General features: G+C 40.4%; 1 long non-coding RNA gene across 1 annotated transcript; it reads left to right on the top strand.

The window, feature by feature from the left end:
- Positions 1-6,083: 6,083 nt before the first annotated feature.
- Positions 6,084-10,215, top strand: LOC116599582. The gene is made up of 3 exons (XR_004289430.1): positions 6,084-6,148; positions 6,535-6,538; positions 10,160-10,215. It is a non-coding gene; the product is annotated as an uncharacterized LOC116599582 (long non-coding RNA).
- The last annotated feature ends 1,349 nt before the right edge of the window (positions 10,216-11,564 follow it).

Below are 11,564 nucleotides of genomic sequence, written 5' to 3'. Positions count from 1 at the left end.
AACCAAAAATAAGATTAGATACAATGAAGGGATAGAATATACCTATAACAATGAAAATATAAAAAGATTTTTAAAAAGGTATTGATAAGATAATATAGTTTAAAAATTTTAAAATAAGAAAGAGGAAAGTTAAAAAAATACTTAAAAAATTTAACTTTGAAAGACTAAAGAATCATGGGAAAAGAGCCATGAATTCTATGTGTTGCATTCCCCTAGCTCTGGAGTTCCTTGGTTCTCATTGATTGGTGAACTTGGTCTTGGCTGCGTGTTCTTGCTAATCTTCTGGGGGAGGGGCCGGTTGCAATGATTCTCAAATGTCTTTGCCTGAGGCAGAATTGCACCACCTTTGCCAGGGGCAAGTCTAAATAATCTGCTTAGTTTTGCTCTCATCAGCTTTTGTTCCCGGAATGTTTTCTGTACAGCTTCAGAGGATGGGAATGAAGATGGTGGCTTCCAATCTCTGGCCCCATAGGGACTGAGAGCTTGGGGCACCCTCAGAGAAGAGTAGTCAATCATCTTTTCTCCCTGGTCTCAGGTTGCACTCTGTGTTTGTCCAGCCTGTGACTGAGCATTTCTATCTCTGGTGCATAGTCCTGTTTGGAGTTTCCAAACCCAGAAGATGCTTGCAGTGTTCTCCTGCTGCTCCTCCTGGAAGAGGAAGGAGGGGGTCTCCCGGATCTGCCACTTGTTGGGACCCTGCTCAAAGAGCAGTGGCCCAACTGTACCTCGGACGATGGTTTAAGGTAGCCCAGAGCTGAGAGCCCACTCCTCAGCTCCACCTCTGTAGCCAGCTTCCTCACCCCAGTACCTGGGAGCTCTGCCACACTCAGGCACCCCTGGTCTTTCTGTGACCTTGCAGGTCCTGAGAACACACTATCTCCATGAGGGCTCTGCTCCCTGCTTAGCCTCTGGAGTGATACCCCAGTGGAGCAGACTTCTAAAAGTTTCAATTTTGTGCTCCACTGCTCTATGGCTCACCAGGAGCCAGCCCCTCCACCAAGGTCTCTTTTCCCATATACCACCTCAGATTCACTACTCCACATGTCCAACCTTCCAGAAACTGCTCGCTTTTCTGTTCCTAGAATTGCTGCTCTTCTCTTCAATCTCCTGTGAGATTTTTGGTGTTCAGAATGGCTTGATAACTATCAAGCTGAACTCCTGGGACCTGAGGATATTTAGGTGTCCACTCCTCCACCATCTTGCTCCTCCTTTCTGGAATTGATTTCTTAAAGAAGGGCTGTAAGCCATGAGAAGGCATGGTAGTACCTTACATAAATATTACTACATAAGAGAAGTCAACCTAAAGAGCTGTGTATTGTATTATTACAACTCTATGACATCCTGGGAATAAAAAATTATGGAGACAATAAAAAATCATTGGCTTTCATGGGTTGGGGAGGAAAGAAGGTTGTATATCCAGAGTGCAGAGCATGTGCAGGCTGGCGACACTACTGTGTATGAGACTATGATGCCAGATACCTTTCATTATCTATCTGTCAAAACCCATCAAATGTACGACCTGAGTGAAATCTAAGATAAAGTACTGACCCTCAGTGATAAGGTTGTGTCAGGATAGGTTCACCATTTTGAGAAAGGTACCATAAACTATGGCATGTTGATAGTGTGGGAGGCTGTGCACGTGTGGAGGTGAAGGACAAATTGGGACTCTGTATATTCTGCTTGATTTTTCTGTGAACTGAACACTTCTCTAAAACAATAAAGGTTATTAAAAAAAGAATCCATCTTGTTAAAACATTCTCTTTCAGCAAGAAAACAATGAGAAAAAAAGAATCAATGGAATTGTCACCACAAATAGTTGACAAAACAAGAAAATCTAAAGTGATCTACTGAAAAAAGTATTAGAACTGATAAAAGTTCATTATGTAGCTGAATATAAGATCAGCATGTAAACATCAATGACTTTCCTATAAACCAGCTAAAACTAATCAACATCACTGAAAAAAGATGCATTTGGGAACAGAATGATAGCAGCAACAAAAATATGTTGGAATAAACTAAGTAGAAATATGCAAAACATTAAGTATCATATCATGAAATATTACCTACAAATGTAAAAGGGAATCTCTTCTTTTGCTTAAATCATATGTTTTACTAAATAATTTATTTCTTGAGAATGGAATCTTAAAAAATAGAGGCACACACTTTGTTCCTGAAGGAAATAGTAGAACATTTAAGCATGTCTACTCTTCTCAAACTATTTTACAAATCCAATCCAGCCCACATCAGAATCCTCACCGGGCAATTTTACACTGTGTGTTGAATTCTGAAGTGCTGGGTATTTCAAAGTAGAGTGTATTCATTAATTGAGCAGTGTGAGCAGTGTGTAAGGACCCAACTTTAGGGTCTGATTACAGGTTCAAGCTCAGCTTTTGTACTTTCTACTTGTGGGCACATCAGCAAGATGCTGACCCTCTTAGCCTGGTGCCTCATCTGCAAAATAAAGTGATAACAACAGTGCCTACCTCATAGGATTTACGTTAGGATAAATTAATTACTACAAGAAAAATTCTCAGCTCAGTATCTGGCAGTAATGTATGTTGTCATGCTTAGATAATAATAAGGAAAATATACAAGTAAAATGTCAAAGAGAATAAATCAGCTCACTGCCAAGTCAAATCTCAAACTGAATGTAACTGACTCCACCAATGAGGAATGTTCATTATCCTAAATGCTAACAAAGTGTGCTTCAGAATTTGGCTTTGGACCCTTTCAGATTTCTCTCATGTTTAAATGGGGTTTCTCTCAGTTAAAATTGTTCCCACAGTACTTTTCAGTCACTTAATTTATTGTATATAATCACATTGAAATGTCTGCTGTGATAATTAAATTCCTAAACACTGAGAGGTGTAGGAGAGTGGTGGGTGGGGATAGGTGGTAGTTATCACCAAGCCACACAGTCTCTGGGTTCCTATTCACAGCAGAAGACACTGGCTATATGTGTCCTTTTGGGTGAGATTGAAATCCCAGGAATTCTCTAGGGCTTGACATACACATGGGGCATGGAAATACTTAAAACATCACTTCTGGATCATAAAGTCCATAAATAGGGATACATCATGTGGTCATACTGGTTGTCACATTCCATTTCCCCTGCAGTGAACATTTTTGTTCCAATTTATAACAACAGAAGCATGCATGCCACCCATCAGATCTTACACAGCATTGACTCTGTGTACAAATCTCTAGACTCAAAAAAAGTAACATTTTGTGGTATACAAGTTTTTTCTATAGGAAGTGGTTTCTGATTCCTTGCTTTGGATAACATCAAAGGACCTAATATAGACAGGCATAATAAATCATTAAAAGTTACTCGAAGGAACAGATCACTGTGCATTTTCAGGTGGTACCTAGGGGAATTCAAAGAATTGAGTGATATCACTGCTATAGACTCACTCTTTTCCCACCTGTACATTCCTGTGATGAGTATTTTCAGGGTTCACATCTATAAAGATACAGAACATGAATAAACCTGCCTCAGCATAGCAATAAATGATATTCATGGATATGTTAAACTAAAAATAGCCTCAACTCACTTCTAAAAAGAAAAGGGCCTCATTCAGCTCTTTAAGAGATTTCTTTTTTTAAAAAAATTATTTATTTGACAGACAGATCACAAGTAGACAGAGAGGCAGGCAGAGAGGGAAGAGGAAGCAGGTTACATGCTGAGCAGAGAGCCCGATGAGGGGCTCGATCCCAGGACCCTGAGATCATGACCTGAGCTGAAGGCAGAGGTTTTAACCCACTGAGCCACACAGGCACCCCTTTAAGAGATTTCTTTATCAATAGCATTTTACAACTTAGATTTAAGAAGTATCAAAAATTGAAATATATATGTTTTTACCCAAAGCTGCAAGCATCTTTGCTGGCACCCAAATCACCACTGTTCCTTATCTTACACACTCCACAAAGCCATTTTATTATTCCTTCCCTTGTCATTGTGCACTGTTGAGCCTCTGAGATCTTTGCCTGAGTACCTCAGGGTAATGTGTGAGCTGACCAAGACCAAGTCATCTACCACTCCCACACATCATCTGCCAGTAGCCCTCATATCCCAAGTCATGCTCTACCATCTTGCTATAAGCTGTGAGCTGTTAAAGAATCTCAGAATGTGAAAAAGGCCACCGACATCAGAGTTTCCTTTACCTCTTTCCCAACTGTTGCTGTAAAACAATGGTCCTAAGGTGTCTCAATTTCTTTTCTGTACCATACACAAGGACAAGAATGAATAAAAATATCAGAAATGCTCAGTTGCTCCAGACTTTTCCAAAACAGTTTCTCATTGTATGCACTGCTCTACTCATGCATTTCATAATGCTGGGAATCCAATCCAGGGGTCATTTCAAACACAAGCTAGAGTTTGAGGACCCTTCATCCAACTGCACATTGACTTCATATACTATCACCCATCACTGGGGTCCTTCCATGGTACTCTCCCGGGGGTACCTGACCCTTCCTTCTTGAGAAGGCAGGAGTTTGTCCATCCCTTTTTGTCTCAGCAATCCAAGTGTTAACTTTGCATTAGGCTAAGTAATGTCAGTCGGTTAGAGAAATATAATTATTGTATGTTTTCATTTATATGTGCAATATAGGAAGTAATGCAGAGGGTCATAGAGGTGGGGAGGGAAAACTGAATGGGAAGAAATCAGAGAAGGAGACAAACTACAAGAAATTCCTGACTCCTGGAAACAAACAAGGGGTTGTGGAAAGGGCAGTGAGTGCCAGGATGTGGTAACTGGGTGATGGGCTTTAAGAGGTTGGGGGAACTAGGTGGTGGGTATTAGAGAGGGCACAGATTGCATGGAGCACTGGGTGTGGTGCAAAAACAATGAATACTGTTATGATGAAAAGAAATAAAAAATTTTAAAAAGATGTTGTCCATATACACTATGGAGTATGATGCCTCCATCAGAAAGGACGAATACCCAACTTTTGTAGCAACATGGACGGGACTGGAAGAGATTATGCTGAGTGAAATAAGTCAAGCAGAGAGAGTCAATTATCATATGGTTTCACTTATTTGTGGAACATAACAAATAGCATGGAGGACATGGGGAGTTAGAGAGGAGAAGGGAGTTGGGGGAAATTGGAGGGGGAGGTGAACCATGAGAGACTATGGACTCTAAAAAACAATCTGAGGGGTTTGAAGTGGTGGGGGGGGTGGAAGGTTGGGGTACCAGGTGGTGGGTATTATAGAGGGCACAGATTGCATGGAGCACTGGGTGTGGTGAAAAAATAATGAATACTGTTATGCTGAAAATAAACAAAAAATAAATTAAAAAAATTAAAAAAAAAAGAAGCGCATGTGATCTGATGAGTACTGGGTATTATACCCATTAATAATCATTGAACACTATATCAAAAACTAATGATGTACTATATGTTGGCTAATTGAATTTAAATAAAAAAGTAAAATGACATTGGATATTTTGAAAAAGAGAAAGAAAAGTAAAATAACTAAACACTTGCAGGAATTATGCAATGTTATATACCCTAGAAGAGCATATGTCACATTCACCCAGATCCACCTATTAACCTGTTACCCCACTTGCTCTTGGATACAGACTCTTTTCGGGAATTCTGTTCAATAAAAACACTAAGACAAAAAATTCAATATATGAGCCAAATTTTCCCACAGATTTGCAAGCGTTTAAACATCAAATTATAACCACATCTTGTACTGCAGTCCTGGAGCTTTGAGAAGGATGTATGAAAATCGGGGCGCCTGGGTGGCTCAGTGGGTTAAGCCGCTGCCTTCGGCTCAGGTCATGATCTCAGGGTCCTGGGATCGAGTCCCGCATCGGGCTCTCTGCTCAGCAGGGAGTCTGCTTCCTCCTCTCTCTCTCTCTGCCTGCCTCTCTGCCTACTTGTGATTTCTCTCTGTCAAATAAATAAATAAAATCTTTAAAAAAAAAAGAAAATCAAGTGACAAATTACAGACTAAACAAATCACAAGTAATAAACCTACAGTGGCATAAATCTCTCTCAATGATATAAAAAACATACAGGCTGCATTTTTTTAAAGATTTTATTTATTTATTTGACAGAGAGAAACACACAGAGAGAGGGAACACAAGCAGGGGGAGAGGGAGAGGGAAAAGCAGGCTTCTGATTGAGCAAGGAATCCAATGTGGACCTCAATCCCAGGACCCTGGGATCATGACCTGAGGAGAGGGCAGCTGCTTAAAGACTGAGCCACCCAGGTGCTCAACAGGCTGCATTTAAATCAGATGTGAAGAATTGTACATATGAAATTGTCATAGGCCCAGGAGATTTCCAGGTAGAACTTCTGCAATTCTCTTCTGCCAAGAGAGGAAGACACTTGACTGTCAAGGATTCTCTTTTCATTCCAAGCTCCTTTTATGTTGGAGTCAAGGCTACCAGAGCAAGGTGAGACTCTGTCACAATTGATGTGTTCTGTCTGAGTAACAGATGTTACAGAGGGCAATTCCAGAGGGGCTGCCTTGTAGCACTCGAGCCAGGTTTTAACAACTCCTTGACCATCCCCACAGTTAGGCAGGTGTGCTGGTTCATCCATGAGGTACATGCTCCTCATTATAAGTCATCCTCACATATGAATGAGAACCTTGAGGACAGCAAGTCACAACCTCATCAGAGGTATCTCCCAAACAGGGGGAGTTTGAGTCCTCTGCAAAAACTTAAGGAAATGACACTCAAATGCCACTTAGATTTTCTTCATCTTTAGCCTCGGGAGGAAAATAAATACCTTGTGGCATCAACAACAGATTGAGTAAAGGTTCTAAATTTTGGAAGAGCTGCATAAATTAGAGGCCAAATAACCTCAGGACTTGTGAATTGTGCCAAGAAACTAATGAACTAAAACTCCTTCTGGGATCACAAGACTATTTACTTTGCTGGCATTTATACATTGCTTACCACAAAGAGCTCTCTTCCTGAATAGTCTTTTGTAGTGAAATGGACAATAAAAGTAATTTGTGCCTTTTGGGTATTGATCCTCTTTAATCTTCATTATGCTCTAATATTTATGTTCACATAACTTTAGGAACTTCCCAATCTCTCATTGTAGATCTGCCACTCTGGCAGATAAACACAAAACATAAGATCTCAATTGGCCTTTTTTTATCCCAGATTTATCTAGTACACAGGTATTGACCAATAAAGCTTATGGGTGGGTTAGTCGATGTATTTATTATGCAAATAAGTCATGTTTATTATGTTGTGGGCAACAAACTTACCAGCTTTTAACTTTTGTAGAAGTCAGATAAGTGGCCTCCATGAAGCTGAAATATAAAACACAGGATCTGTGTATTAAACCACTGTGCACTGTGCTCTGGCACTGTGTGCCAGATAGGCTCTATGTTCTCTTAGTTCTAGAGTTTTGTCCTACTCACGTCTCTATCACTAGAAATGAGGGCCCATGAATTGCATGTACCAGACTTTCTTATCAGTGCTGCCTTGTGTGGTTCTCCAACGGAAGGCACTGATGGGAGTTTAAAGGTGGACAGAAGGCGGAAGTCATGTTTTCTTAGCTTTTGACATTACCTCTTGCAGTGGTTGTAGAAGTAGTGTTTCAGTGCTTTATGAGTTGTGGGAGCATGGAAAATGACCCCCTAATCAGAGGACATTTAGGAAAGCTTCTTGGGGGAAATGACATGACAATAATAAAGTACCTATCCTAGAGTAACAGTCAAGTTTTAATGACTTTACACAGGGTCAAAACAGAGGAAGGCTGGTCTGACTGCGTTCTGGGAACTGAACAACATGAACAACATGGACTTCTGGGGCAGAGGGTGAAAGTGCAACCAGGTGAAACCCAGATTGGCTGATGCTATTTGCAGGTGATTGGAGCAGTTCCTTCCACTACAATGCCTGAGTTCTTCAATTCATGAATAGGAATCCTCTCTGGAAGTGACCTCAAAGTTTCTTTGGGGATTTCTTTTAATTCACTTCCCCTTTTGTCTCATTCCCTGGGTAGGAAATGCACATATCAGAGTCCCAGTTTTTATTGAATGTCTAGGAGCAATGAGTAGTCAGAGAGAAATGAACTGTCTCCAGTTAGAAAATGCAACTTCATAATTTCTACCAACAGAACTGATGCCATAAATTGATTCCATTAGCCTATCATGATTGAGCACATAGTCTATGCTGACTTGGGGAAAAAAAAGGTATGAAAATACCTTCACTCAAGATGTGTAGGGTGGGATATGAGGAAGTGGTGATGCAACATGGGGGCTTAAGCGGGTAGGAGAAGAATAAATGAAACAAGATGGGATTGGGAGGGAGACAAACCATAAGTGACTCTTAATCTCACAAAACAAACTGAGGGTTGCTGGGGGGGGTGTTGGGAGAAGGGGAGTGGGGTTATGGACATTGGGGAGGGTATGTGCTTTGGTGAGTGCTGTGAAGTGTGTAAACCTGGCGATTCACCGACCTGTACCCCTGGGGATAAAAATGTATTATATGTTTATTAAAAAAAAAAGATGTGTAGGGTGGGATAACTGAAAGAGACAGGAGCTTAGGAAAACTAGATCCATTTTAGTAACATAAGTGAGATTTAAAGCAGCACTAAGTCTTTTTTTGTAATGAAAGGGCACAGGGACTTTCTTTTATTATGTTATGTTAGTCACCATATAGTACATCATTAGTTTTTGATGCAGTGTTCCAAGATTCATTGTTTATGTACAACACCTAGAGCTTCACATGCAATATGTGCCTTCCTTAATACCCATCACCAGGCCAACACATGCCCCCAACTCCCTCCCCTCTAAAACTGCCTGTTTGCTTCTCAGAGTCCACAGTCACTTATGGTGTGTCTCTCCCTCTGATTCCCCCCTTCATTTTCCTCTTCCTTCTCCAAATGTCCTCCATGCTACTTTTCCAATATGGATGGGACCGGAGAAGATTAGGCAGAACGAAATAAGTCAAGCAGAGAAATTAAATTATATGGTTTCACTTACTCATGGAACATAAAGACAGGGACTATAACAAAAAACATTTTCAGGTGGGATTTATCCCTGGGTTGCAAGGGTGGCTCAACATTCACAAATTAATCAATGTGACAGACTGAGAGAAGATAGAATGAGAGAAGACAGAAAAACCACATGGTCCTCTCAATTTATGCAGAAAAAGCATTTGACAAAATCCAGCACCCATTCCTGATTAAAATGCTACAAAGTATAGGGATAGAAGGAACATTCCTCAACTTCATCAAATCTATCTATGAAAAACCCACAGCAAATATCCTTAATGGGAAAAAGCTGACAGCCTTCCGTTTGAGATCAGGAATACGACAAGGATGTCCACTCTCACCACTCTTGTTCAGCATGGCATTAGAAGTCCTAGCAACAGCAATCAGACAACAAAGAGAAAAAAAAGGTATTCCAATTGGCAATGAAGAAGTCAAATTCTCTTTTCGCATATGACATGATACTTTATATGGAAAACCCAAAAGACTCCACCCCCAAACTACTAGAACTCATACAGCAATTCAGTAATGGGGCAGGATACAAAATCAATGTACAGAAATCAGTTGCTTTCTTATACACTAACAATGAAAATACAGAAAGGGAAATTAGAGAATTGATTCCATTTACTATAGCACCAAGAACCATAAGATACCTGGGAATAAACCTAACCAAAGAGGTAAAGGATCTATATCCGAGGAACTACAGAACACTCATGAAAGAAATTGAAGAAGACACAAAAGATGGAAGACTATTCCATGCTCATGGATCAGAAGAATAAACATTCCAATTGGAAGGGGAGGTGAACCATGAGAGACTATGGACTCTGAAAAACAATCTGAGGGTTTTGAAGGGACAGGGGGTGGGAGGTTGGGGTACCAGGTGGTGGGTATTATAGAGGGCACGGATTGCATGGAGCATGGGGTGTGGTGCAAAAATAATGAATACTGTTATGCTGGAAATAAAAAAATAATAATTAAAAAAAAATCATCAGAAAAAAAAAAAAAGAAGAATAAACATTGTTAAAATGTCTATGTTGCCTAGAGCAATCTATACCTTCAATGCCATTCTTTTTTTTTTTTTAAAGATTTTATTTATTTATTTGACAGACAGAGATCACAAGTAGGCAGAGAGGCAGGCAGAGAGAGAGAGAGAGGAGGAAGCAGGCTCCCTGCAGAGCAGAGAGCCCGATGTAGGGCTCGATCCCAGGACCCTGGGATCATGACCTGAGCCGAAGGCAGAGGCTTTAACCCACTGAGCCACCCAGGTGCCCCACCTTCAATGCCATTCTGATCAAACTTCCACTGACATTTTCAAAGAGCTAGAGCAAAGAATCCTAAAATTTGTATGGAATCAGAAGAGACCCCGAATTGCTAAGGAAATGTTGAAAATGAAAAAAACTGGGGGCATCACGTTGCCTGATTTCAAGCTTTACTAGAAAGCTGTGATCACCAAGACAGCATGGTACTGGCACAAAAACAGACACATAGACCAGTGGAACAGAGCAGAGATCCCAGATATAGACCCTCAACTTTATGGTCAACTAATCTTTGACAAAGCAGGAAAAAATATACAGTGGGAAAAAGTCAGTCTCTTCAATAAATGGTGCTGGGAAACTTGAAACTTGACCATTCTCTTACACCATACACGAAGATAAACTCGAAATGGATAAAAGACCTCAATGTGAGGCAGGAATCCATCAGAATCCTAGAAGAGAACATAAGCAGTAACCTCTTTGACATCAGCCACAGCAACTTCTTTCAAGATATGTCTCCAAAGACAAAGGAAACAAAAGCAAAAATGAACTTTTGGGACTTCATCAAAATCAAAAGCTTTTGCACAGCTAAGGAAACGGTCAACAAAGCAAAGAGGCAACACACTGAATGGGAGAAGATATTCACAAATGACAATAGACAAAAGGCTGATATCGGAGATCTATAAAGAACTCCTCAAACTCAACACACACAAAAAGATAATAATGTCAACAACTGGGCAGAAGACATGAACAGACACTTCTCCAAAGAAGTCATATAAGTGGCTAACACACACATGAAAAAAATGTTCATCATCACTAGCCATCAGGGAGATTCAAATCAAAACCACATTGAGATACCACCTTACACCAGTTAGAATGGCCAAAATTAACAAGACAGGAAACAACATATGTTGGAGAGGATGTGGAGAAAGGTCAACCCTCTTACACTGTTGATGGGAATGCAAGTTGGTGCAGTCACTTTGGGAAAGAGTGTGGAGATTCCTAAAGAAGTTAAAAATAGAGCTTCCCTATGACCCTGCAATTGCACTACTGGGTATTTACCCCAAAGATACAGCTGTAGTGAAAAGAAGTGCCATCTGTACCCCTATGTTCATAGCAGCAATGGCCATGGTCGCCAAACTGTGGAAAGAACAAAGATGTCCTTCAATGGACAAATGGATAAGGAAGACGTGGTCCATAAATACTATGGAGAATTATGCCTCCATCAGAAAGGATGAATACCCAACTTTTCTATCAACATGGACGGGACTGGAAGAGATTATGCTGAGTGAAATAGGTCAAGCAGAGAGAGTCAATTATCATATGGTTTCACTTATTTGTGGAGC

This window comes from Mustela erminea, chromosome 9 (assembly GCF_009829155.1).
Source record: "Mustela erminea isolate mMusErm1 chromosome 9, mMusErm1.Pri, whole genome shotgun sequence".
NCBI classification, from domain to species: domain Eukaryota; kingdom Metazoa; phylum Chordata; class Mammalia; order Carnivora; family Mustelidae; genus Mustela; species Mustela erminea.
This window is presented reverse-complemented; position numbering and strand designations above follow the sequence as displayed.